The 26,900-nt window shown below is 41.4% G+C and overlaps 1 long non-coding RNA gene across 2 annotated transcripts in view; it reads left to right on the top strand.

Annotated features, from left to right (window-relative positions):
- Positions 1 to 26,900, top strand: part of LOC119197877 (uncharacterized) — a 51,211-nt gene that overhangs the window by 15,181 nt on the left and 9,130 nt on the right. The window contains exon 3 of one of the 2 annotated variants that reach the window (XR_009957102.1): positions 12,424 to 12,461. The exons of the other annotated variant lie outside the window; for it this stretch is intronic. This is a non-coding gene — a long non-coding RNA (uncharacterized LOC119197877). The remainder of the gene's footprint in view (positions 1 to 12,423; positions 12,462 to 26,900) is intronic. 2 annotated transcript variants of the gene reach the window in all.

Genomic DNA, 26,900 nt, shown 5'->3' with positions numbered 1-26,900 from the left:
ACAATATTTCAAATAGTATGAAGCATAGAAAGAATTGTATTTGAGAGAAATATGTGAAATTTCCCCCCCCCCCCTCCTGCAATGGCGATGGTAAGTTAATTGGGGCGCTAATCTGTGGTGGACACATGAATACGAAGGTTCAAAAGAAGCCTGTCGGGTCGATCCCTTTGTGAAACAAGAAGTCAAGAGTCACTTTAGGTCATGAACATGTGGAAGTAGAATAACAAACACATTTTTTATTTCTACCAAACTATGTTTTCTTTCTAATAACAAACAAAGCATGTGGGTTGGCATAAACTAAGCTTACATTAGTTCAGATGGAGGGGGGGGCATTCCCACTACACGTAACGTGCTGTAGAGACTTTGTAGTCATTTCACGTATAAAAGATGAAACCTTTTTTATTTGAGCTTGTTTGTTTTATGTATCTTCGAATACGCGGCTTTCACCCAGGAGACTTGGGTCTGGGTCCCATGTGAAACGTTGATGTTAAGTTATTCCGAATAACCAAAGCCACGCAACAAGTTAGAAAACAAACAGTTTTTTGAACCCGCGCCATGAAAGCGCCACGGTTGTGTTGACTTAACCCAGTGGTTCCCAAACTGGGGGGCGCGGGGGAACCAGCAAACACTATTGGGACAGAGTTGTAAAGGAAGTGCACTTTATTATTATATGTTTGCACCTATGAGATTAAAATGAAAGAAAAAGAAATCAAGCGGAACCGACGTGACATGCACTGTGTTCCACCCCCGCTATCTTACAGTGTTCAATACATCTCATACACACAGGTGTAGGGGGTCTTTTTGCAATTAACCCAGACTTCTATGTATTTTAATAAAAAGATGACTAAAAAATCCAGTTTACACAAAACGTGGGGCTATTTCTCATACCTCACTGGGATTGTTAGAGCCTATAGAATTGAGCCATTTCCATCGAATTGAGATTGACAGCACTGTTAGCCAGTAAGAGCAGCTTCATGGGGAAGCTGGCGGTGCGGATGGCGATCGATAGGCGGACGCGTAACCTTTGACCCTTCCACCAAAGAAAGAGAAAGAAAGAGAGTGCGTCCTGGCACACAGGAAGTTTTCGTCTTGTATTACCTCGTTGTTTTCCCGTTAACCAACATGTTGGCAAACTGCTAAGGTAAGGGAGATTTTACAACTATTAATTATTATTGCTAGGAAATTTATGTGATTGAAAGATGTCAATTCACCAAGACCTGAATGGCTCTGAATAGGTAACATCCTTGAAAATGGAGAGATAGCCACCCTGGTTCTATGGCCAAGTAATAACATGTCTAGACACCAACTAACATGAATTTCTCTAAGGAATTAGTGTCACCAGTGTGAGGGTCCTGCCCTGTACTCTGGGGTGCACTTCTTTTAAATCGATGCTTGCCTGTCCTTTAATTGAACTTTGTGGCCTCCTGTCGACAGGAAACAACCTGACTGGGGATTAGTCAAACATTTCAAACTGCTTCCTCTCGTGACAAATATCCGTCCGTTTAATTCTGACAGTTCTTAGTTGAAAGAAAATGTCCCACATACATATAAATATTATTTACACCTTTAATCTTTAATCCAACAGTTTTTCCCCAAACAAAGTAATAATTAGCATTAGCAAACTAGCATTGATATTACATTACTAAAGGAAAACGTGTATTCCTCAGGAACGGAAAGTGTTCAAAGCAACCCCCCCCCCCCCCAACGGAATGAAAAAGTAGTTGCTACACAAAGCAGCAAAAATGTGGAGGGTTGTTTAGCCATTGTTCCTTTGATTAACTTTATTACCTTTGCCCCTTCTACTTTCAAGAATTGGCCGTCTTGACAGAAGTCCACGTAAAACTTCTCCTTCTATTATGCCGGGCGGGATTCCAGGGCAGTGTTATTGCCTCAATAAATTAAAGAAGGCATACATAGGGTAGCTGACAGATGGGAGATATCAAAAGACAGCCGTGCCACACTAGGTGTGTTCCTCTCTTTTTACTCTTCACGTCCATACTTTAAATTTATTTCCGGCGCTACACTTTGTAATTTCATTGTCCATTCTATTTTATCTGCATCTAAAAAATACTTTCCTAGGTTTATATGTCCTCCTATTTACCTGAAATGATGCATCTGTTGGGTATACGTAGTCAGTTTTATTGGGTGTATAAAAGAAAATACAATTTTATAAATTCAATGCAAATAAATTATTTGTTCATGCTTTTATTTTGTTAAGCACCAATATTGATATTGATTTCTATTGGTATGTCTTTGCTTTTTGTCTCCCAAGTATTTCCTACTTACTTTAAGAGAAGCTTTGTATTTTTTCCACTCATTATAAAATTCCCCCTAAAACCTCAGCTAAGACTTCCAAACGAGTACATCTCTATCAGTCCTAATCTCTTTGTGAATCTTACAATAAGAGGAATTATCAGTGTTGAATATGATACTGACGTCTTTCTTTCACAACAGATTACGATTCACATGTTGAAGTGTGATCGCAGCGTGAAATGGTTTGCAAATGCAATTAGAAATCCTTGCTATAGTAATTGGATTATCATTTTATGTAACAATTTACAAAGACTAGTGTTTGGTCGCCTGCTTAAAACAAGAGTGGGGTACCTAAAAACTCGAGATCTGAACAGTTTTGAACAGTAATACAGGAGGTGCATGAGGGGGGGGGGACTTGGAAAATGCTTCTTTTCTGTCAGGTCCTGGATCCTCTAAATGGCATGGCAAACTGCCCTGGTTACCATGGCTATGAGGGGGTTCGAGAGCACATTATTAAGGAGGATTTAGGTTTCTTTCCTTTTCATTTTACCTTCTTCTCAAAAACACTCCCCGACTTCCATTGTGAAGCGGATTCATGGTGGACAATTTCTGTGCTGGTAGATCATGGGATTTGACTGTGAGAGGTAACAGTTTATGATTAAAGGATGATAGATGGCTTTGGTCTCAGTCAGCAAACTGTTAATGTTAATGTAGAAGTGTGTTTCAGTAGAAAATAGCAGAAATACCGCTTACATTTCTTAAAATCAAAGATTTAGGCGACGAGGTGTTATTACTATGCTAAACAGGCTACATGGCTGTGTGGTTCATAGCTTAATGACGATTAAATGTTTTGTGAAAGCTTTGGCATTGAAAGGTGTATTCATTTGCTACAAGGCCCATATTTGCCAGTCAACCAGCCCCTTGTTAATTGTGCAATCTGGAACTAGTAGATGATGTCTGATTTGGCTGCTTTGGTCTTGGGTAAATGGAGCTCTTTGTGTTCACACGTTTTACCTGTGACGGACAGACAGCTTATTAAAAAAAAGAGATCACGCATAAAGCAGTATGCGCTACTTTCCTGCAGCGATTTCCTTCTCTCTTATTTAGTCGGTGGGACACAGCGAATTGATGATGACAGAGTGACATTGCATTCTGGGAACCCACAACTGAGGTCATAAATCCATGGGCAATTCGGCTTTACAATGGCCCACTCCAGCCATCACAGGGTAGGAGGTTGTTCTTGCATCGGCCTAGTGAGCTGCTAGGGTACAACTGTAATGCTTTGGTGTGGGGGGGGGGGGGGGGGGGATCCAATTAAGACACATGGGGAAAGATAGTAATGAATTATGAGAAAATAATAGAATAAAAAGAGGAAGAGGAGAAAGGCAAACTTCTTTGGTGAGTGGAAATTTCCCACGCTCTTCAGATGTTAATGTGCTGTGATACTTTTCAAATAGATCTGTCAAATCGGAGCCTCGGCTGTATTAGAAAGCAAATAAAACACATGGACAAATAAACACTCTTGACCTTTCAGAACCAGCTGTGTTGTGAGTGCTGAAAACTGCCCCCACCCTCTGTTCCCCCATTCTGGCCAAAGTGTGTGTGTGTGTGTGTGTGTGTGCTTGCTTACTTCTGTCTATGAACAGAATAGAGCTCTTGAGCATAAGTGTGTGTTTTTGTTCAAACTGCCTGCGTTTGTGTATGCCTTTGTACTCGTGCACGATGAGTGGCTGCAGCTATGTCATTTGATTGGTTAAAAACATACTTCAAATGTATTGATAATTCCCATTAGTCCCAGATGGCCTTCTGCAGTCTTGGGATATAAGCTTGAGAGACACTGGCTTACATAAATAGTCCCCATGTCCACCAATAATAACAGTATAAAATGTTTTTTACTTATCGTATATCCTTCTAGTTTATATTCTTCTATATTATACAGTACATTTAAATTGTAAATTGAACGTGCCTTATTTTCCTGCACTGTGTCATTTCTCTTTTTGTCCATTGTCTCAGTGTCTTATTGTCCAATGTTATGCTCCACGCGCCAGGTCAAATTCCTTGTATGTCTGACATACTTTGGGAATAAATGTTCCTGATTCCTGATACATCGAGAGTGTACCGATTTGTAACAATACATTTATATCAGATGCAGTGTTTGTGTTACACTATTATTATTATAATAAGAGTAATATTATAATATAATAGTTCTTTGGTTCTCACCTATCTAATTTCATGTTGTATTGGAGTGATGCTATGTGTGTTATCATGCAATGCAAACAATTGGAGACAGCTGGCGAGCAGAAATTACTTCATTTTAAAGGATCCCACTGTTTTAGTTGTACTCTTTTGTGGAGATAATTTTGTTTTTTTAATTTTCTGAATGGAAATGTATTGCTAGTGCTAACAGCATGCAACATTAAGTTAAAAAAAGTGACAAATAATTCAAATTTTGACAGTGTGTTGGACCGGTCAGAACAACAATGACACAATTAACGAAATGACTGCATCATTTTTGTAAATTTCCAATAGCATTAAAAAAAAATTCCATTCATTTGAGCTATCTGCAGATTTAACTTCAAAAGTACAATGTGTGTAATTTAGTAAAACTAAACTTTTATGACGAACCATCACCTCAAAGCACACGAATGAAAGAGAGGGAAGAACTATGAATTCCAACCACGCTTTTCTGCAGCTCTACAGTGTGACCTCCTTCCTGTGCGATCAGCCCTGCAGGACTTGTCATCTCCCAGGTGGCAACTTAGAGTCCCCAATTTTTAGGTTAATTAATCAAAAAGGATTTCTTTTCTCATTAGCCATGCAGTTGGTTTGCAATCTGCGAAATCAATGTTTTACAGATGTTTCCTTGGGTTTTGTTTTTCGAAACGGCGCTGATTTTTATTGGGTATAGATTTTAAGAGGGTGCTGAGGGATTGTGAGTTAACTCAGACACACACACAATCAAACACACACGTGCAGCCACAGACACACAAACTGCATAGCATGCATAGTAACATGCTCAAGTAAACACCAACATAAATACAGTATGAACAGACACATACACACAAACTCGGCTCTTTACTTTCAGGAGTGTTGAATGCAATTGTTTTCTATCAAACTGATATGGACAGCAGTGCTGCTCTCTTTCTCCATTTTGGTTTGCCTATATCGAGTCGAGCGTTGCCAAACCCACGGGGTCGAGCCACACACACACACACGTGCACACACTCTCTGGGTAGCACTCTTTAATCACGTCAAACAGCTTCTGGTTCGAGTTCCTGTTGGTTGTAAACAAATGTAATGTTGCATTTCCTGCAGTCTAGACAAAACAAAAAAACCCTGGCAGAACCAGAAAAGGGAGCGACTGCGGTTGTTAGGGAGTGGCTGGCACAAGTCGGCACCAAACCAGGGCCCAAGGTACGGAGGAAGGAGCATTCAAACGTACAGCTGAAGCGTCGGGCACATGGTCGTTTTAATTCGAGTTTTGCGTCATTGAGGAGGGGTCTAAGTTCTGGGTAAAAGTTAAGGAAGTGTATGTCGGAGTGTTAAAAATGCATCAATGCACAGCCGTTATTAAAAAGCATTAAAACAAAAAAAAAATGTTTGAGTCTTTTTCAGATTGATGAATTCCTTCATGTAAACCAATGTTAATTATTAATGCCATCTGCTTCACAGTTGTTCTGCCGCCTGTAGTATGTTGGTGAGTGTGTGTTTGTCTGTGTCTGCATTTGTATATTTGTACGCTGGTCCCCAGCAAACCGCTCCGCTCAAATACGCCAGGAAAAAGAAGATGAAACAGAGGAGCAAAGGAGCCCAAACAGGAATTATTATTGATTTAATCACATAATCAGCCGCAAACACTTCAGGCCAAGATAGCAAATCCATAACAGCCTCCCCACATAACCATCCATACAAATTTACCATCAAAGCCCAGCGCGCACACACAGCAAACATGGGGACCGGGGGGGGGTCACCTTCACTGGCAAAATATTGATGTTCCTAATGCTTCTATATGTTTTTGAGTTAAGTGTTATCAATCACTGATAAGGGCTGTGTGTCTCTAAAACGTAACTCCTATGGCAAAGGAATTACAGCATCGCCTTTCTCGTCATAATCTAAAGCATATCTTCTCAAAGTGAGAGGATGGTGAAATCAATGTTGTGCGAGGCGGACATTTCCCACCACGGCCGATCCAGTCGGTGTTCAGATGAGAGGCGGCAACAGTGTTCAGACCTTTGAGACATCCAGATCTGTCTTGACACAAAGTGCTCCCGTTTCAGAAAACATGGCTTTGTTTTCAGAAAACGTCAAACTAAAATAACCATTATTCTTTTTTTCTTACAATGAAGCTCTGAATTATTTAATCAAAGCACACTAGGATACATTTTGTCCTGTTGAATGATTTAATTTCATTACTGTTTAATTAGAATAATCAATAAAGACACAAAATGGAATGGTTTTTACGTTAATAGCCTAAACTCCACTTTTTCACCTTTATTCCCCACAAGTCAAAAGGTGCACCTCTGTTACCCTGAGAGCAGTTGCACAACCTGCATGTCTGCAAATATGGCTGCACAGCATCTCTTTTTTAATCTGTGTATTTTACAAATGTCATGTGCAAGATTAAATGAAAGGCCATACTGAAAAAAATGGTATCAATATTTCTTACCAACGATTAAACTCCCTACTCAAAAAATAAAATAAAGTTTGAGTGAATTGCATTTGTTAGCGATAGCCATTAAATGTAGTTTCTGTATATACAACTCTATATTAGTTTTCATTGTTTGGTATTGCCGCGCTAGTATTAAAATGCTTTCCTATGCTCACTGTTTAGTGTTTCTGAACCACTTTAGGGTGAGTGTCTCTTAAAGCATGATGACACTTTATTTCTCTGGTTGTTTTGTACAATTTGTAAAAAAAAATGGTAGAAACCTTTTAACATCAGATTCGCTATATTGTTGTAAACTTTAGAAATGGAGGAAACCGTATCGTATCGCCACTAACCGGCTGATATCTGTTAATTGATAAAAGCCCCAAATAAACCTCAACTACTTACCCAATTACGCTGCATGAGAAGGAAGATGATTTGCCTAATTTTGCGTGGCTGTAGAACAATGAACTGGATTCAGATTTCACATCCATCTCTCCAGCTATCTATCCGTTCACTTGCCTATCCTTGTCCATCCCGCCCGGGGCTGTGGGAAGCCTAATTGTTTACCAAAGGGTTGCGGCTCATTTGCTCCTGGAGATTGGGCCTAATTAACACTAACTTGTCTGAACACCGAGGAGCGCTGTCCACTCCACTTTAATCTAATCTGTACTCTTTCAAAAAATAATGAGATCATTTACACCTCATTAACGAGCAATGTAATGTCTCGGCATTAATCATAATGATTGCTTATCATTTCACTTTGCAATATTATCTCCTCTAATGAAACTGTTCACACAACTGCCAAGAGGGCCTTAATTGGTCGTGTGAAATCACAGAGCGCCCGGCAGCTTGCCGCAACGTGTGTGAAGTTCTAATTTGCATGGGTGGGGTGGGGGAGGGAGTCGGGAGGGAGGGAAAGGGGGAGGGGGGGGACGTCAGGGGAAGGCATCACTTGGGAACGCGAATGCACACGGTCACACACACACACACACACGTGGTAGAAAATAAGTTAGCATTGCATACTGGGAGAGATCCCAAGTAATGATGCTCAAGTTGATACTTCTGTGCATACTTAGAACAACTCCAGACTCCTTGGCCATTTAAACATTAAGTCTGCCGTCCTCCCCTTTGGCATAAGATCCATGCCAGTGGTGGATGTGATTATCCAGGTGACATGGCACCCACACTGATCCCAGCTTTGTGCCTCCACCGTGAAGCCAAGACATGAAAAACACCCGACCAAACCACCAATCCACGTCTTCCTCACAGCCTACTGTACATCCACCCAGCTGGTCACCCCCGGCACTCCCTGCCCCTAGAGGGAGGCTAAACAGTGCTAATAACAGTCAAAATATGCAATCCCTCTGCAGTGTTCGGACCACCTAAAGAGGTCACGCTTGAGTGGAGGGAGGAGAGCACTGAGGCTGCTCCCGTGCCCTGCCTCCTTAGGCTTAGGAGGGCTTAGGTGCGGATGTCATTTGCTCTTTTTCCCTGGTCAGAGTGGCTAGCTGCTAATTGTGGCCCCTGGTCGGTGAGTTGAGCCTGTGTAGCTGAGGAGAAAAGGCTTGCCCAAATTGGAATCTCAGTAGCGTGTCTGAGAGTTGTGGGAGGGGGGGGGGGGGGGGGGGGGGGGGACTTCCACTCCATCATGCACACAGTTTTTAAGGCACGTTCCAAAATTCCTTCTGCACCAATTTCATGATCCATTTGAGCAATATTATGTTCATTGGTTGCAGGAAGACAGGTCCATAATCAATGGCATCTCCAGGTGAGTAGAGCGGGTCTAAAAGTCAGGGGCAAGATAGAAAGAAAAAAAAAGTTCAATTCAGGGTTTTAAAACTAAAACGATCTGTGTCCCTCCGGTGTTTCAGTATCGTTTGCAAAAAAAACGTTATACCATACTAGCCTTAGTTGTTGTCTGTTCTCACTCGCGTAGCTCGGCCTGTGGCTTAAGGCCCTGTCGCAGTGAAGAGAAAATCATTATTTTGTTCCCATATAGTCAAGGTGTGGACTTTATACATATTTTGTTCTGGAAAATTGTTATCAATAAGAAAAAAGGTTTTGTGTCTATTGTCCTCGAAAGAGGTGCAAACCGCGACACGACCAGTCTGCTCAGTAGGGCTCAGACCGGCTGGACACGATTCTATTCTATTCTATTATGTATATATTGCTCCTATTGAAACGGTTGGCAACCGTTTCAATAGGAGCTGCTTCCCCCGCATGCTGGCATTAGACGCATTATAGTATGCAGAATTGCTTTTCACAACAGCTAATAGTGTGGTGCTCTAATACACTCCAGTCTAGTGTGGACGCTCAGTAAAAAAAACACTGGTTTAGAATGAAAACACGGACACATTCAAAGTCATAAATGGGCAGTTCAGGTTGAACATATCTGATGGGTATTTTAGTCCCCAGCACGAGTCTAACTAGCATTTAACTAACTAGCATTTAACCCTTTACCCATAATTCTAAACGGGCCCTAAAATGGTAGAGAAGAAGTAGAAAAGGCCTTCTTTATTTTTCCCTTAAAGGCAATAATAAAGAATGGCCTTTTCTACTTTTGAGGGCTGACTGCCTTCTAAACTTTGTCCAAAACTCTGGTTCCAAAGCCAAAGTCCCAACAATCCACTGCTGAACGTTGTGGATCCAAAAGACCACAGCAAGTCCCGGCCCAAACGCACGCGACGAGGAGAGGTACAAGGTGTCAGAAAAGTCGGCCAGAGATTCCCCCCTCTTTAAATAATTCTCTACCTCCATCGAGCCCCTCCATCATTTCCACTTGTCTCCCTCCCTCCGGTTGAAGCCAACTGTCGGATCCTCTCTGTCTTATTGAAACTCCTCCGCTCTGTGGCAGAGCGGAACGCCCTGCGCTGCCATGACCACGTGCTGATATGATTTATTCCACCCCCCCCGAGGACCCTTGTAATGAACAGAGATGTATGCTCAGCAGCCCCGTTCATGTAACCTCCGTGAGCTCAGAGGACGGCCGTGCTGTAATATGATAAGTGCCTTGTCGATAGGCTGTATGATATGCTAATCACACTGAAACACGGTGCCTCGGGCTCAACCCTTGTTTATTTATGAAGGCTTGACCTGAGGGAGGGCGGTAATCGGCTTTTCTCTGAACCCTCTAACCCTGGGAGCCAAGGGAACCGCCAATCACACACATCTGAGTCCTATAATTCCCCCACCTCCATCCCTCTGTTCTCCCTCAACCCGGCGCTCGAACGGCAGATTTATGCAAACCGCACCGTGTGTGCATTTTCTTGCCCGCATTTGTTCGGTCGGGCCACGTGTCAAGTGCTCAAATCATTAAACTAATTATTAATTGGGGGTCGACGTAAACAAGTTGTCGGCAGCCGGCCGACTGAAGCGCATTAACCCGAAATGTTGGACGTGGAAATGTGGGACCTTCTCCCATGCAAATCCAATGGAGGAACTCACGCATATACTTTGTGTAAAAAGGCTATATCAGTGGAAGATCAACGGGACGGTGACCTCTCCGTCTCTTTTAGAGGGCAGTGGGGGTCGCTCACTGTGGAACACTCGCGACGTGCGCGTGAACCCGGCAAAATTGTGTCCCGAGGTCACAGAGAGGTTCACACCCGGTGGCTGAGAGGACAAACTTTATGACAAGGTCAATCTTCTTGATTTACTTATGTATTGCATATAGAGGTATTGGAATTAGATTGGAAACATTTCATCAGCATTTAAAGTTCCTTGTGGCAACTTTATGTGACAAAAATTGTACATAAAATAACATGTTGCCTATCATATTAATAATAATGTAATAATATATATATATATATATATATATATATATATATATATATATATATATATATATATATAGATGTATTGTACTGTCTTACACACACTACTGTAACTGCTCCTAGAAATGACTCTATCAGTACTGTGGTCTTAGCAAAATGTATTCAGACGCATCCTCAAACAGGTCAAACATGTCCTGCGTACTGTAAAGAATAAACATTGACATACCTCAGAGACCATGTGATAAACAAGGGACTTCTACGAATGAATTAGGTAGGTGTCTGATAACTAAAGACATGGAATGCATCAATGCTAAAACATAGAGCATCCATCAATCAGGGTAGTTATACTTAATCATTTATTTTTCTATTCATGTAGCCATAACAGCAACATACATTGGCCTTTCAATTCAATCTATATATATATATATATATATATATATATAAAAATACAGTGTTTGTGGCTCAAAGCATTTAAAAAGGGCAAATGTGTCTAGCTGTGGGACGTAAATCAGAGCTCGGCCTTTATATCTGTGAGCCAGGAAACAAAGGTTTGTTTGTGAGCCTCAATCACTCTTGCTCATGAAAGCAGACACTTACTCGAATAAAAAAAGATCCTCTTTTTCTTTTCAGAGAAACACTCTAAACCAACATCCTGGGTATAAATTTGCAAAATGCGATACAGGCCTGATTGTGTGTGGAGTCGATGTGGGGTGCATACGAATGGACCTTACACCCATTGCTCTTTCCTCCTCCTCCTCCTCCTCCTCCTCCTCCTCCTCCTCCAAATAGTACCACTCATTCCCTCCAACCCCCCCCCCCCCCCCTCAACCCTCTCTGTTGTCACGCAGCCAAGTAAGCAACGTGGACACAAAACGAACCGAGGCGGTTTTGGTGTTGTTCGTGGTTACAGCATTGAACTCTGAGCTTGTGTCTTCATTTACACCTGACAGTGTAAATCAAGTGCAGCTGGCCAAACATCATTTCAGGGAAGGATTAAATGTTTTTAACTCTATTCACATGTTCACAAGCATTTAACGGTGAAAGTTTTTCATAGCTGCCGTGTAGAACCACACTTTTATTCAGAAGCGACTCACTCGGCTTCACGACATCCTTTTTAGAACATCTAAGACGTTTTGATACAACAGAACCCTCGTTTAGTGACTCCCATATGATGATCTAATTCTAAACTCCAAACCCAAATCGTCTCCTCTTTGTCTCTTCATTGGCATTTCATACGACGCTGGGAGCATGACGTTCCATGTGCGTGGCGGTCTACAGTATCAGAAAGAAGGCTTAGGCAGGGGGGGGGGGAGTCTGAATGGGGAGGCTGGGAACAAGTGAAGCCTTGGCACTGACACCGGGTCAGCTCCAAGCCCACTCTCAGCACCAGGTGTTCCCCTGCATTCAAATCATTCTCTTATTCATAGACTGCCCCAATTGGAGTATTAAAACTCACAATTTGCAACTGAATGCTGATATAATCCTGGAAATATATGTCTCCATTAAAAAGTAGCCCATTTAAAAGGAACAAGGCGCTCTTTGTGTGGGGCTTTATGTATATTTATCAAGGCGCTAAAAGGGAACCAGGGGCGGGGGTTAAGGAGAAGGAGACGGGGGGTAGGAGGGCAGACTTTCCAACTGTTTACATGTTAATTTCAAACTTAACAACCCTTTCCCTGGAACTATTTATACACCAAATGCAAATCATGTTTCCCTCCCTTTGTTATCCTCGTTTTTTTTTTTTTGCAGGCACTTGACTGTTGATGGAAAAATGCAAATGAATGAAGGTATGGAAAGTTTTTTGACATTGTACCTCTGGGTTTGATTGACAGATAACATATTTGCTGTAACTATGCCACCTGTTTGACTCGAGACCCGTGAATGATATATCGTGGGCCCACTACAATCTCCTCTATACAGCAGGTTTCTTTTTGCATGTTAGGGTATTTATTTCATAAATATTTCCCGTAGGTAGTTTGTTTTCTTTATAGACTAGTTAACCTTCAAAAGAAGCTTCAAACTAGTTGTTGGAATTTTTTTTTTTTTTATTATATTTGAAATGTCTTTTGCCAGGCCTGTAAAATGACAACGTATACAAGACAAAGTCTGCATATGACAGGTGGATGAACGTTTTATATACACAACAAATGAGAAATACCTCGAATACAACGAAAAAGGGATGATTTGAAGTCTTGACTTAACATTCAGACTGAACATAATTAAGGTGACCCATCATGTGCTAGCTTTGCTGTTGATAGCGAGGTCTTTGTAAATAGAGACAGAGAGAGAGAGAATATGACATGTGGTCACCTACATTGACATGGCAACACCGGTCAAGAGTCCACAGAAAAGGAATGTGTGTAATGAAATGTAACAATACCCCCCCCCCTCTCCCCCTCCTCCTCTCCCCCTCTCTGCAGCGACTTAATGAGAGAGTATGTTTTATGGTCGGTAGTGCTGCGGCTCAACTGCAGCTTTGTTCCAACCGCTTTTAGATTTTTGGCCCATTACGTCTTAATGTTTCAAGGATTTGATTAAATAAATCTGAACACTTTAGCATTTCTTTTAAGGGCTGATAGAGCATCTTATCTTGTAGAGTGCATATTTTTGGCCTTCCTTCTCATTTGAATTGTTTTTGTTTTTTGTTTGTGGGATGCAGGGAAAAGACAAGGTCTCTTGCTGTGAATAGGACACCAATTAACTACACAATCACTGTCAAAGTCACAAACCTTTGATGTGAGTTAAATGTAAACCAGAGTGCAGTACTCTCATGGTAAAGCAATTTGTATGAAAGGTGAAGACATTCACGTTGATTCAAAGTAAAAAAAAAAGAACTTTAACACTTAAAATCACGGCACACAAACTTTTGAGCAGCTTCAAAGTGAGGAACAATTATTGCACCACCTGAAAAAAATGAGTAAATCGTTAATGAGTTATTTAACACAAATAATATCTCAGAATGTACGACTCAATAGGAGGCATTAATGAGTTACTGGAAAAATAGCCCTGGAAGTGGCTTTATTAGTGAATCATTGGATAATATTCACAAAATCATGGATACTACGATCACATTCTTAATGAGTCCTTAACGTTTACTGCTTTTTTAGTCATTGCCTACTCTTGTGCAATGCTAAAAAGTAGTTATCAAAGTTTTCCCAGAGCCGGATTTAGGAGCAATTACATTTTTAAAACCAGTTAGCACACGAATGGCTGAAATAATGAACTTAAACATAGGCATATCTGATTAAAATGCACAGTAGTTGGTCACCGGTATTGTTGGTTTCTCCACACAAACTACGCATAAATCAGTCATCACCTCATCCTCTTTCTCTCTGTCTGATTATGATGCTAATATCATCATTCTAAACAAAGAAACAATCCCAGTGACAGCAATGAGGGCCGCGGCGGTGTGGTTCACAAAAGAGGGAAAGTATAGAGGTATTATGTGGGCTACAAGACTGTGGGGCAGAGGGTGATGCCTACAGAGAGGTTGCATCGGCTTGCTAACGTGAACACCTGATTTATGCACAATCCATTGTGTTCAAATATCATAATTTGATGCGTGAAAATCCCGCCCCCTTCCATCATGTGCCGAAATTATTATTTATGTGTTTGCAGAACTGCAGAGAGACAATTAGTCATATTTGTATGCTGAAATTAATTGAGAGAGATGCGGGGGATAAAGAGAGAGAACAAAGACAGCTTTTTTGTCACTTCTTTCCATCTGACAGGGATAATTAGATATATGAAATTGAAATTCCTCACCAGGGGGTCCTGTTGACAGCACTAGTATTTTCTGTTTCCACTCCTCTCCCCTTCTTCTTTTGTGTTCCTGTTTATGCTAATCTGGACCCAGTGTTTTTCTCTGCCCACTCAAAACAGCTTCTGATTTCATTCACGTGCAGCCTATTCAAGCCTCCCCTACCTGTGATTTAATGAGGGGCTGAAATATTTTCCAATATTATTAGTACGATTTATCCATCTTATATCCACGTTTATGTTATGGAGACCCACAATGTTCATAAAACATTGTAGAAATGGGATGAAGTAAACCAATAAATGGTCCTTACTTTGAAAATCATTGAAGCTCAGGCTGTTTTCATAGTTCATTTTGTATTTCATGACAGAAATTAGATTTCAAATCCTTTAAAAAAAAAAAAAATTCATTCAACTTTTAAAGTCACAAGACAGCAAAAGGATCTATTAGAATACTACTAGAATTGCTTCTTGCAGCCAAACATCTTTACACGTATTTGTTTTAAAAAATGAGTTTCTAGTATTCATTTTTGCCCTTCATATCCATGACATCGTGTCCTCACTGGCTGCGAGATGGCTTGAGGGAGATTGCTTGAAAGATACAGATACATTTTATGCAATTTCCAATAAATATCACAAAATAAAACTGGATTATTTCTTGTTTAGTTTGACTATAACCTTGTACGTCATTTTCAATCAATGAAAGTGGCGCGTTGCAGGTGTGGTGCCTTCAGTGAACACAAGGACAGCAGCTGCTTTTATTTCCCTGATATATTAATATTGATTTGATTGCTTGAGTTAATATTTGTATTTATTATATATATATTAACGGTTGAGAAAGTGACCGCCATGCATACATACATTCACACATACATGCGTACACAAACATACATGAATACATGAACATTGAAAAAGTATAATATAGTAAAAATGTTCATTCAGTTGTGGACCCTTTAGCTTCCCACATTTTGTGCATTTTGCTGGCATTGGTTCGGTCATTGTGACTGTTTTGAGTTATGTGAACCAAGCTCGCAGCATCGGAGAGGAACGTCTGATGAAAGAACATTGTGGTTTGAGTGGAATTATGGGTTATGTCACCTTTCACCACGGAACTATTAGGGGACAAGTTTTCCTCTTACATGAGAAACAGCCACTGTAATGTTTCTCACAGCTGAAATAGACCGTGTGGCCCATTATGTGAAACATGTTCAGTTCATAATATGTCGACACGGGTTTACCTGAGGTGGTGGCCACGATTAGAAATGATACATTTTATAAATGTTTCAAAGAGAGGCTTTTATACTGCACTTCAGCTCCTATACATAAACAGGTCTAGGGTGAAAGGGCATGGGTACTTTCATGACTAATTTTAACTTATATTTAAAAAATCTTCAATGTTATTTTCTTGTAATTAAAACAGCATGTTCGTATCCATAACGTTTTACCAGTTGAACAGTTAATTAAGTATTTGGGGGTTAACAAATGAACACCAGGCAAAGGTTGTTAGATTGCTGAGTGAAATCAATTTATTCCTCCAAAATCACAAAATAGAGGGTTTTTTTCTACTTACTGACTGACAGCTTTTTATCTCTCTGTCTGGACCCCAATTTTATCACTAACTAAAAAAAAACGAACAAACAAAAGACAACAACGCTGGGCCAATAATTGACCTGACATTAGAGATTGTGACTGGAGATATACAAACAAAAGTAAAGGGGGGCGGGAGGGTGGGTGAGGGGGGGCGGGGGGGGGTGAAGATGGAGCGTGGTTGTTATAGGAAGGAAGGCAGGATGGAGATATGAATTGAACCGGAAAGTGCCTCGTTTCTAATGCTTGCCACATTTGCTCTTGAATGAAGGTCTAATTACCCATTGGTATTTGGTGCCAGCGTTCCCAGGTCCCAGCAGCCCCTGGGCCAGTGGAGCCACTGAGCGTCCTCAGCCAGCTGCCTCCCAAACATTTGCAGGTATACAGGCTCGGCTAATAGTCCCACCGCAAAGGAGATAGATGAAAGAGGAGCAAACTGCTGCCAGAAACCCCGAGAGTATTCATGTAAAGACGGGAGAGAGATGTAGGGATGTAGAGCTGACTAAAGCCACCGTAGCTTAAGCGACCTACCTGTTGCGTGCCGAATGGTGCACCGTGTTTAACGAATATTTATATTCATAATCCCAGTTTAAAATAACTGATAGGATCAAGATGAGGGAAGTTAGAGGTCTGTTGTTTCCAGAGCCACAGAGGACGTTATACAACTGTTTTTACAGGATAAGTGGAACTGTGTGTCGACAAAAGGCGTGTGAGTTAAATCAGTGGACTGCACCTTTTAAAACGAAAACATTAAATTGTGTGTGCAAGCATGCAATCCACTCTGTCCGATGACCGAGCTGCAAAACTATAAACTCCTCCCATGCGTTTGCGTGTGTCCGCGTGAGTAGTTTTGCGAGAATCTAGTAAAGGAAAAATGTGATTTGAAAAAGCAATGAAAGAGCCCGGCAGGGTGGGAGGGAAACATCGAGAGGACTCTAGATCCATCCCGAGGAACAGAAGTTCCCACGAGCTGGATAAACATGCAGTTTGGTGGAGGAATTGCCTCTTCGACACTTGTTGTAGCCACACAATTACTCATCATGCTACCAATTCCCTGGGATTCACTCCGATTGAAATCTTCATGTAATTGTGCATGTATTCCCAGCGCCGGTGAATGACATAATCATTTTTCATGCAGAATAACGGCTGGACTGTAGGAGAGAAGAATCAGCCATGCCATGTGTCACTATTCGGTGGCGAAGCAAGGGAAAGCCCCGAGAATACTCTTATGGGTTGAGAGAGAAGCATTGAAGGACTTACTTAAAATGAGTTTATTTTCTGAATGACTCGTCTGCTGCAAACAGCTCCCACCATGTACGTCTTTCATATCCAGCGTGTGTTCTTCTGCGTCCGTCTCTCAGCGAGCTCACATATGCGCATCGGCTTTTGTGTTTTTCGCATGTAATTACTGTGAATCAACTCTTTGTGCGAGGTCATAAAACAAGAGAGGAGGGACGTCGTTATGCTAGTGGGGCACCTCACTAAAAAACGCTCCAGTGACGGAAAATGAAAAGCCGTAATTCCTCCGGTGAGGTGAAGTCTGACTTGTCGGAGTAAAGCACTTCCGATCCTTTTGTTCGCATCTCAAAAGGAATTATGGGGGGGAGAGAGTTAGATATGGCTGTTAATAAGACCAGCGAGCCCCGACCAGATGAATGTCCAACTGATTTAGACCATAACAGTTTTATGTAAGTAATGAAACCGCAATTTAACTTGGAAACTCTTATTTTGGACCAACAGAGGACACAAAACAGTCTTGTCGTGCACACAAGTATAAAGTGTTTAATGTCAAATGTATGTTTGCTTCCACGACTGAATAAAAAGTAATCAACATGAAAGCTGGTTGAATTTTTCTCCTGAAAAATACAAAAATCACACTTGATAACAAGAGTCCATGTGGTCTCCATCTGTATGCCCCCCTCCCTGCTCTTACTCATATATGTTATTATCCTGTGTCGTCAAAGGAAAGAATTGATGCCATCAGCTCTTATATTGATAAACAAAGAGGAAGCCGAGGAGCTGAGGGATGGTTGTGGAGGGGGGAGGGGCGGGGAGAGGGCGGGGGGGGGGGGGGGGGTGCATGGAGATCAATGGGCTAATAAAACAAATCAATGGAATGAAACCACGGGAAAAAAGTGAAGTCATTAATTTGCAGAGACAGGATGATCCCACCAACCACATGCATTGATTAGAAAGGAGGTCTGTGGAGAACCTTCAGGGGGGGTATCATATTAGTGAAGGGGAGCGACGGCCCTGGGTGTGTGTGTGTGTGTTTGTGTGGGGGGGTGCTTTCCTCCAGGGGTTTGCTGCTGTACCGGTGCAGGAGAATAGGTTAACTGGCGGATCAATGGCCTCCCCCCCCCCCCCCCCCCCCGACAACTCCAAGACGACGGTGGATCTGTGTTTGCTCTCCGACCCAAAGTCAACACAATATCTGCAGGTGTGATGCTTTTGCTGCGCTTATGAGCACGGCCTCATTGATTCCCCCCCCCCCCCCCTTTCTTTTCAAACCAAGTGTACTCAAGCATGATTATGATATTGAATATCTCATAGAGTACAGAAGGGTCTGCACCAAAGGTCAGAGGTGAGGGCTAATGTTCCATTTTTATCAATATAATTATTGTTAATCATGATATGTGATCAATAATATTGGACTGAGTTATCTCGGCTGAAGTAGGGTTGAGGTGGCGGCGGAGGCCCCCGTTGTGTGCGTTGGTAAATGAGGGCTTTAATGCACGATGTGGACACACACACACACACACAAGCAAGGACTTAATGTGAGATGCTCCGCCCCCCCTCAACCGCTCAAATGTTCAGAGGAAGCTGCTCCAACGATCGTTGAACGAAGGGCTTTTCTTTGTTTCGTTGATATGACCCCATCCCTCCTCACCAGCCCACGGGTTTGATCGGTCCGGGTTCACCCGATCCGCAGACACAGCACAGCCTTTCTGCAGCCATTTTGGGGAGTGGAGGGAGGGAGGGGGGCGAGAAGAAAAGCAGGTGATGTGCGATTGACGACTTAAATACTTCATCAATCAATGCTGCGGCCAATGTGTTGTTTGGTGATTGGTGGAGAATTCAGGCAATCCATCTTTCCTCCCGGCGACTGGCGCTCAAGATTCTCCTCAGGTTCTCCATGTATGCCTTTATTTCTTTATTTCCAGGGTGAACCTATGCTGGAGATATTTGTTTGTGTGTGTTGGGGTAGGAGGGGTCCAACTCTAACCCTTCACCTGTTATTAGAGTCTATTAGACGGTGGCAGAATGTGCTGCACAAGTCAATTCACTGTCCATCCTGCCACAGCAACTAAATCATATGCAACATATGGAAATTGGATTATAGCTAAGTGGATTGGTAGTTCATGTCTGCACATGCATTACATTTTAGAATGTGTTTTGCTGTAGTCAAAGGAAGGAACCGTATTGACTAAACCCTTGCATTCAAGATGGATGAGTCAAATTTTGCCTTCGCAGAACAAAAACAGGTTCAGTTTTTTCAAATCACCGCACCATCGTTTCAACATCACATTCAGCTAGAAAGTTAGAAAAAATGTACCCCAAACAACCCACATGTTGATATTATGATGTAAATAAGGTTGGTTGTCACTCTGCTATCCATCATAATTTATTTGTGTATGGTCACAAGAAATCACACTTAAAACTGGCTTTACATTTAAGCAAATGTTCCAGGTGTGAATATTGACCTTTTGCTGTGGACTCTTTAGCCACACATGAAGCTGGTATGCATGGTGGCTGCTGGACATTTGGGAGTGATGTGAAATACCTGAATCAAAATAAACTATACAGTATGTTTGTTCAAGGGAATTAAGGATCATGTCACCTAGTTTCAAGGAAGTGGCACACAGTTATGTTACGTTCTCTACGGCACATATCTACACATGATACCCGCTGGTAGGCTCAATTCATAGTTGGTGTAGTTCTTATCCTGCTATTTAGAAGTTACAAGAAAATCACAGAATGTTTAGACATTCCACTCTAACACGAAGCTACAGTTAAAGTGAGGACAAAATCAAACATCTCGCAATCACCACACACAAACAACATGCATTTTTCAGTGTTCCCTAAAACAATTCCCTTACATATATTCTCCATCGTCATCTCACTGTCTCCACCTTCATGTGGTTTTAGGAATACTGAAGCCCCTGTGTTTTGCTTAATTAAAATACATCCTTTTTGTGTTCCCCTCGGACTGCAGTGACAGAATAACTCTGCAATGGGGTTTGGCTCCTTGAGGAGTTAGCCAATGTTGTGTCAGGCAGCCACTCACAGCTAAATCAACAGAGAGAGAGAGAGAGAGAGAGACGCACACACGCAGAGGAAGAGGAAAAAAAAAAAGGGTCGGCGTGAGGGCGGAGGCGGAGGGGGGGGGATCCCACTTTGTGTAAAACCCTTAGCTTTTCTGACGTAGCAGCGTTTTCACGCTAAGCTCCGAGCTTGATCTGAAATCCTGTCACTTATCCTCAAAATCCAAGATGAAACACTGTCAGATGAAGTGTGATCCAGGGAATTGGGTGGTGGACTGACAGGCGGGCCAGCGAGACGTATGAGTGACTGATGCAGCGAGTGTGCGTGCTTGTTGGTGTGGAGGAGCAGCGGGCAGAGAGTGAGAGATACTGTGAGGGGAGGAGATTTAATGCAATGATTTGTCACAGGCAGAGTGAGTGACTCCAAGGACACAGTGGAAAATACACCACATAAACTGTACCATCCTTTTCATTTCACACATTACTGTTTGTAGACTTTAAAAAATCGAAGTTCCGTGTACATTTTTTTTAAATCACCCTGCGATTATAACGTCTTTTAAATTGCTCTTTGTATTTGATTCAGAGCACTGTACAGGGCAACAATCTGCATACTATTAGGTGTCATTTTGGAAGCGGCGTACGTTCTGCAGTCAAATGTTTTTTTTTTGTGATATTTGAAAGGGTTTGTACGCCGCTCATCTCTAAATAGCTGTAAGGCACGGCTAGGAAATGGAGTCCTGGCATTTTGTTTTGCATCAGCGCTCCGTTTTATTAGAGAGGAACAGAATCGCCATAGAATAATAATTGGAAAATTGTAAGCATGCTTTCATTATAATTAGCGCGATCGCTGGATGCAATAATCCAATTATTTTACTTAAAAGCAAGTTTCCTCATCCCTCTGCAATGTGCTGGGCGGGGATGTGTAACCTCATCCTACATGGGCATACCGGTGAAACGGCAACCCCTCCTCCCCCCCCCTCCCCTCACATGTAAACACCAGCATGCTTGAGTGTGCTCAGACAGCTGAACATACACTGACATATGAACACCATTTACGCACATAAACACACACTTACACACACACACCCCAACAACATACAAATAATTGAGTAAGATTTGCTGGTACATTAAGTTTAATGTGTTTGACATTGGGAGCGGGAGGATATGGTAAGCATGGGGTGGAATAGCCGCGTCTTTCTTCAATCAGGGCACTGCAGGGCTTTATTTTACTACTTGGACGCAAAGCGAGGCCCGTCAGAGCTAATTAGCAGGGTTGCAAATGGATGCAGGTCATGGCTCTCTGTGGATTGGTCCACACAGGGGTCACCGCAGGGGTCAAACCTCCAGTATAGAATGATATAAACAATCATCTATAGACCACAAACCAATCATTCCCTTTTAACGCTATCCACTTCCTGGTTGGGTGCTCTCAGAGGTCAGGGGTCAATGTATAAAAAGAAAACTGAGCGGGTGGGTTTGGGGGTGGGAGGAACATGCTACCTATAATCTATTCATTGATGTATTAGCATTAATACACCAGCAGAAACATTAAAGCTATTCGAAATACACTTGATATGTCTATGCAATTATTTTACCAGCTTACATATTCATTTTTTCTCAATGTGTTTATTCTTTTACTCATTTTCTTTGTGTAGGGGATACACCCAGAGTGTAGACATATTTCTTTGTATTCAGCCTCTGAGATTACTTTGGGATGTCAATCTCAAGTTTCACACCCAATAGCACCCCTGAACTTGGCCATAGGTCCGGCCAATCATTGGCCAGGAAGTTGGTGTGCAGGCAAACGGCGAGGGCGGGACGAGGGGGAGACGAAGAGTGACGAAGAAGAAGGATGGCGGGGCCCTGGGAGTACACCTGTGATTGAGGAAGCGCGACGGTAGGATATGTCAGCCAATCGCAAGTTTAGCTTCAAGTTAAGTTCAGGGTCCGTGTCGACCTGCTACATATGTAAATATTTATGTATATATGTATGTATGTACGTGTAACCCGGCTAGAAAAAGCATGAGGTGATGGGTGATGCTAATAGTATCATTCAATAACCGGGGCATATAAATAGTGTCAGTACGGCTGGTGCGAGGGCAAGGAGGGAGGACTCAGATGCGGAGTAATGAAAAATAAAAAGACTTTAATCGTCAAAAAACTCTAAATCAAAATCACTCCAACCAAAAAGACAGGAAGGAGGCGAAAACAAAAATCAAGAAACACAAACAAGGACCTGGACTTGAAACACCGACATATGTGACATGAACCATCGACATGTAATGACGCCACACAAGACAAGAGACTCACAAGGCTTAAATACACAAGGGAGGTGCAGGTGATTGGACACAGGTGGAAACGATCAGGCACGGCAGACAATCACTTCGAATTTGAAAGGCCCTCCCGAAAATCTCCCGGACCGACCTTTCTCCCGATTTCCACCCGGACAACAATATTGCTACACCATCCGTCACTGGGCGCGCCGTTTCAGACCGAACAATAATAAAGGTTACACCTTAAAGTCAAGCGCGGCAATTAGAACGGAAAAAAATGAGACTGGCGCTGCAAAGAAAACCGCTAGCACACCCCCCCATTTCAGTGTGAAATAATCCCATACCTTAGAGGATTTAGGTCGCATTGGTTTCTCTTCCTCCGCCATGTTTCAGAACAGTATTACGGGTCTCTCCGATGGTCTTTCCTCTACCTCAGCGCTGCTTTTTTATTTATTTTTCTTGGCAATGCTCTGCTGGGCGAAGCTTTTTTTTTTCTTCTCTGTTCTGCTGCGCGAGGGCTCAACTTTTTTTTTTCAGCTCTGCGCGGCGCTTGCAACTTTCTTTTAATACTCAAACATAATAGTCGCGCGACACAACAAATCGATAATGAAATTCGTTGCCAACACTTTTAATAATCGATTTTAATCGATTCGTTGTTGCAGCCCTAATGTTTATACATATATAGATACATCTATATATGTGCATGTGTGTATACACAAACCCTAACCCTATATACACACACACGTGTATATACATACATATTTACACACATGTATACATACATATACACATATATGCATACATATATGTAAACGTATATACATGTGTTTTTGAATCGCTCTTAGTCTGGACTCTCCCCTGAGACATGTTGTCCTTGGGCCGCCCGACAAGGGGATCGAGCCACAGAGACAACACAGATCACAGGATCACTGAGCCACTCAAACTCCTCCACCACGTTAAGGTGGCGATTCACGGAGGAGTTTTTTTTTTAACGTGGGAAACCCAATAAGGGGAAAACCCACTGGTAAAACGTAAAACATAACTCTTTAATGACGTTTTACCATGAATGGACTGAATGTTTGTCCTTGAGTTTTTATTTATCTATTTAAATATATATATCTATTTATTTATATATATATATTTTTTTATATTTATATATATATATATATATATATATATATTTATATATATATATATATATATATATATATATATATATATATATATTATTAAAGAGAGAGATTATTATTATATTAGTATTTTTTATCTTTTTAAATATATTTATATATATTTATATTTATATATATATATATATATATATATATATACATTTATATTTATATATATTTTTTTATAAGCTATTGACCCAACGATCCATATAAATACATAATAAATACATCATGAAAAAGGGAGAAAGAAAGGGGGACAGATAAGGGGGGGGGGGAGAGGGGGGGATAGAGAGAGGGATAAAAGGGGGGAGAGAGAGATGTCCGTCTCCGGCGTCAAGTGGCTCCACTCATCGTCCAGGACTTCAGCCCGAGTCCGAGTTACGACGGGAACCGCACCCTATCATTTTATTACAAAATGAAGCATGAAGAGTGAATATTGTGTCACACAAAACCCATAGAATGTGACTACTTTTTGTGATACCTACCTTACGCTTGCGGTGAGGGAAGCAAGATGCGGCGTCTGAAGCTCACGATTTGAATAACTTGCACCAAATGAGGGCAATGAGGGCATTGCTGGTTGGGTGTGATTTTTGTAGCTGGAGTCCTCATTCTCCCTTTGTTTCCCGCCAGCGTTGTGCAGTCATTCCACTCTGGTTTGACTTGAGCAATCGGTACAGATTCTTTTGTCATTGTTTTCCGCTGTTGGCTACCTATGGCTTTCTTCTGTGGAATTGGTGGTAAAACACTTGTTCCTGTTGCTGCTTGTTCTCGCAGAGTCGGGCGTCTTGAAAGGGGATTGACAGCTGGATTTTTTGGGGCAAACTTTTTGGGAATTGTTGGTGTTAAAAGTGGTGGTCTTATCTTTGGGCATGGTTTGGTTCCTTTGGGTATTTCAGGCCTTGGTACACTGGATTCTCTTGGTTTTTGTGGAGACCTGTTGCTGGCATTTTCGAGCTTCCCCCCTGTGCCAGTTGGTAAAGGCTTTCTGGGTTTAGGGGGCACATTTACGTTTGCTGGAACTTTAGGTGCTGCCTTCATTGGTGTTGTTTTCTGTGTGCATGGTGCCAGTGTTTTCTTGACATCTCCAATGGTTCCTTTTCCTTTCTTTTGACTTTGGGCTGGTATTAAAAGTGGTGGTCTCGTCTTTGGGCTTGGTTTGGTTACTTCTTTGGGTCTTTCTGGCCTTGGTACACTGCATTCTTTTTTTTGTTGTGGTAACACAATGCCAGCATTTTCTGGCTTCCCCCTTGTGCCAATAGGTACATTATTTCTGGATTTAGTGGGCAGATGTGCTGGAACTTTAGGTGCTGACTTTAGGGATGTTGTTGTCTGTGTCTTCTCGGCAACAACAGGGGTAAGAGGTACAGGCTTCTGTTCTTTACCCCTGATCAATGGTGCTTTCTTATTCCTAGCAAAATATTCCAAATCTGAGAAGAGAAAAACGCATTTCAGAAACATAAAATGAGTACACAAGATTTAGCAATAAGTACAAGTCCTTAAGTACATTGGAGCAATTAATAATAGCATTACATTTTTAACAACGACCTTTAAACCATGGTTCATCTTTTTAAATGTTTCTCACTTTGTGAAATTATCCGATTCTAAACATCAAAAAGAATTACCTAAACATAATCTTTTGTATATTTAAACAATATCTTACCGCGAGTTTCTTGGTATCGAAAGACTTTTTCAATGGGATTTGTTTTTCCTCCTTTCTTGATGAGATCAGACCCATACTGCGCCAAATGTTTTGGGACATCGGCAGGTTGTGCGCAGATTGTATCTCTGGCCATACACTCGATCAAGCTTTCCAGTCCTCGGGGGTGTGGATGCCGGGATGCCATCTTGTTAAGTCCTTAAGTTCAGGTGTCTTCGTTGACTGCTGATCCTAAATGATCTTAATCATAGCTTCCTTTAGTAATTCCGTGGTTCACATTCTATTTGAAGTGCACGGAATGTTTAGAACAGCGTTCCGCTAAGTTCTATTGGTTGGAGCTTGTTTTTCTTCTCCTTCTCAAACATTTTAACTGATGATTAGAAAAGAAAAATGTTCTTGAGAAAACATGAACATGTGGTTAATGTTGTGAAATTGGACCACTTTATTATGTTCACTACCTGGTTGGGTTCAGGAAAACATGATGGTTTGGGTTAAAATAACAAAATAGCGTCCTAGTCATATATCTTGACATAAATATGCAGTCAAAGGTTTGGACACTCTTTCTCACCAAATTAAATGGGAACATTTGTCCAAAACTTTGACTGGTGTTGTATAAATATACTGTACATTACATGTCATTTAGTTGACGCTTTTCTCCAAAGCAACTTAAAGAGTGAATTTCAACTATAGGGATCCTCAAAAGAACAAGAAAGTGCAATTTCATCAAATAAGCTGATTTACAACTTTCTATAGATAAGAGCCATTTTCAGTGCTACAAATTGTTAGTGTTTTTTAGTCAAGGTATATGGAGCATCCTATTACTGTTACTACAAATACTACTACTGTTACGGTGACCACTACTACAGCTTTTTTGTATAACTGTAATTGTAGTATTGAACTATGGAAATTATTATACATTTATTATGGTGAGGAAGCAGTGTGAATAACATTGAACTTTATTGTACACAAGGACCTCTACGTTATGGGTAGTTTTGAACGATGTGATTACATGTTTTCTGCATTCCGTTAAGAGCAACAGTGTTAAGCTTGGCCTGTCGTTTACCGCATCTATGGCTATATGTTGCTGATGACATTAACACGCAGTGGAATGAATATATGTTGTTACGGGGAATTTATTTGTTTTGTTCTGGTTAATGAGCCCCCTTCAGTTCGAATAACTCCCCATTGAGTAAGACGGGTGTGTCCCTGTTAAAGCATGGTCATGAACAAGGGGAAATGTTTTAGTGTGAAATAATTGTTCTAAATTTCAATTAAATCCTACATTGAATATAACTTCCTTTATGGTTGGTTCGACCTGTTACATTCGCTTGTTGGTACATCCACAATAAAACCTCACAGGCAACTGATTGTTGTTCTTTAATGAATTCTAAAACCGACAACAATACATATGATAAAATACATCAATTTCAGTTAATATTTTATTTGTATGCAAGTTAATACTACACATGCGCATGTGCTTTTCCTCACACACAAAATAAAGCCACTTCAACATCAACAT

Source organism: Pungitius pungitius, chromosome 11 (assembly GCF_949316345.1).
Source record: "Pungitius pungitius chromosome 11, fPunPun2.1, whole genome shotgun sequence".
NCBI lineage: Eukaryota > Metazoa > Chordata > Actinopteri > Perciformes > Gasterosteidae > Pungitius > Pungitius pungitius.
This window is presented reverse-complemented; position numbering and strand designations above follow the sequence as displayed.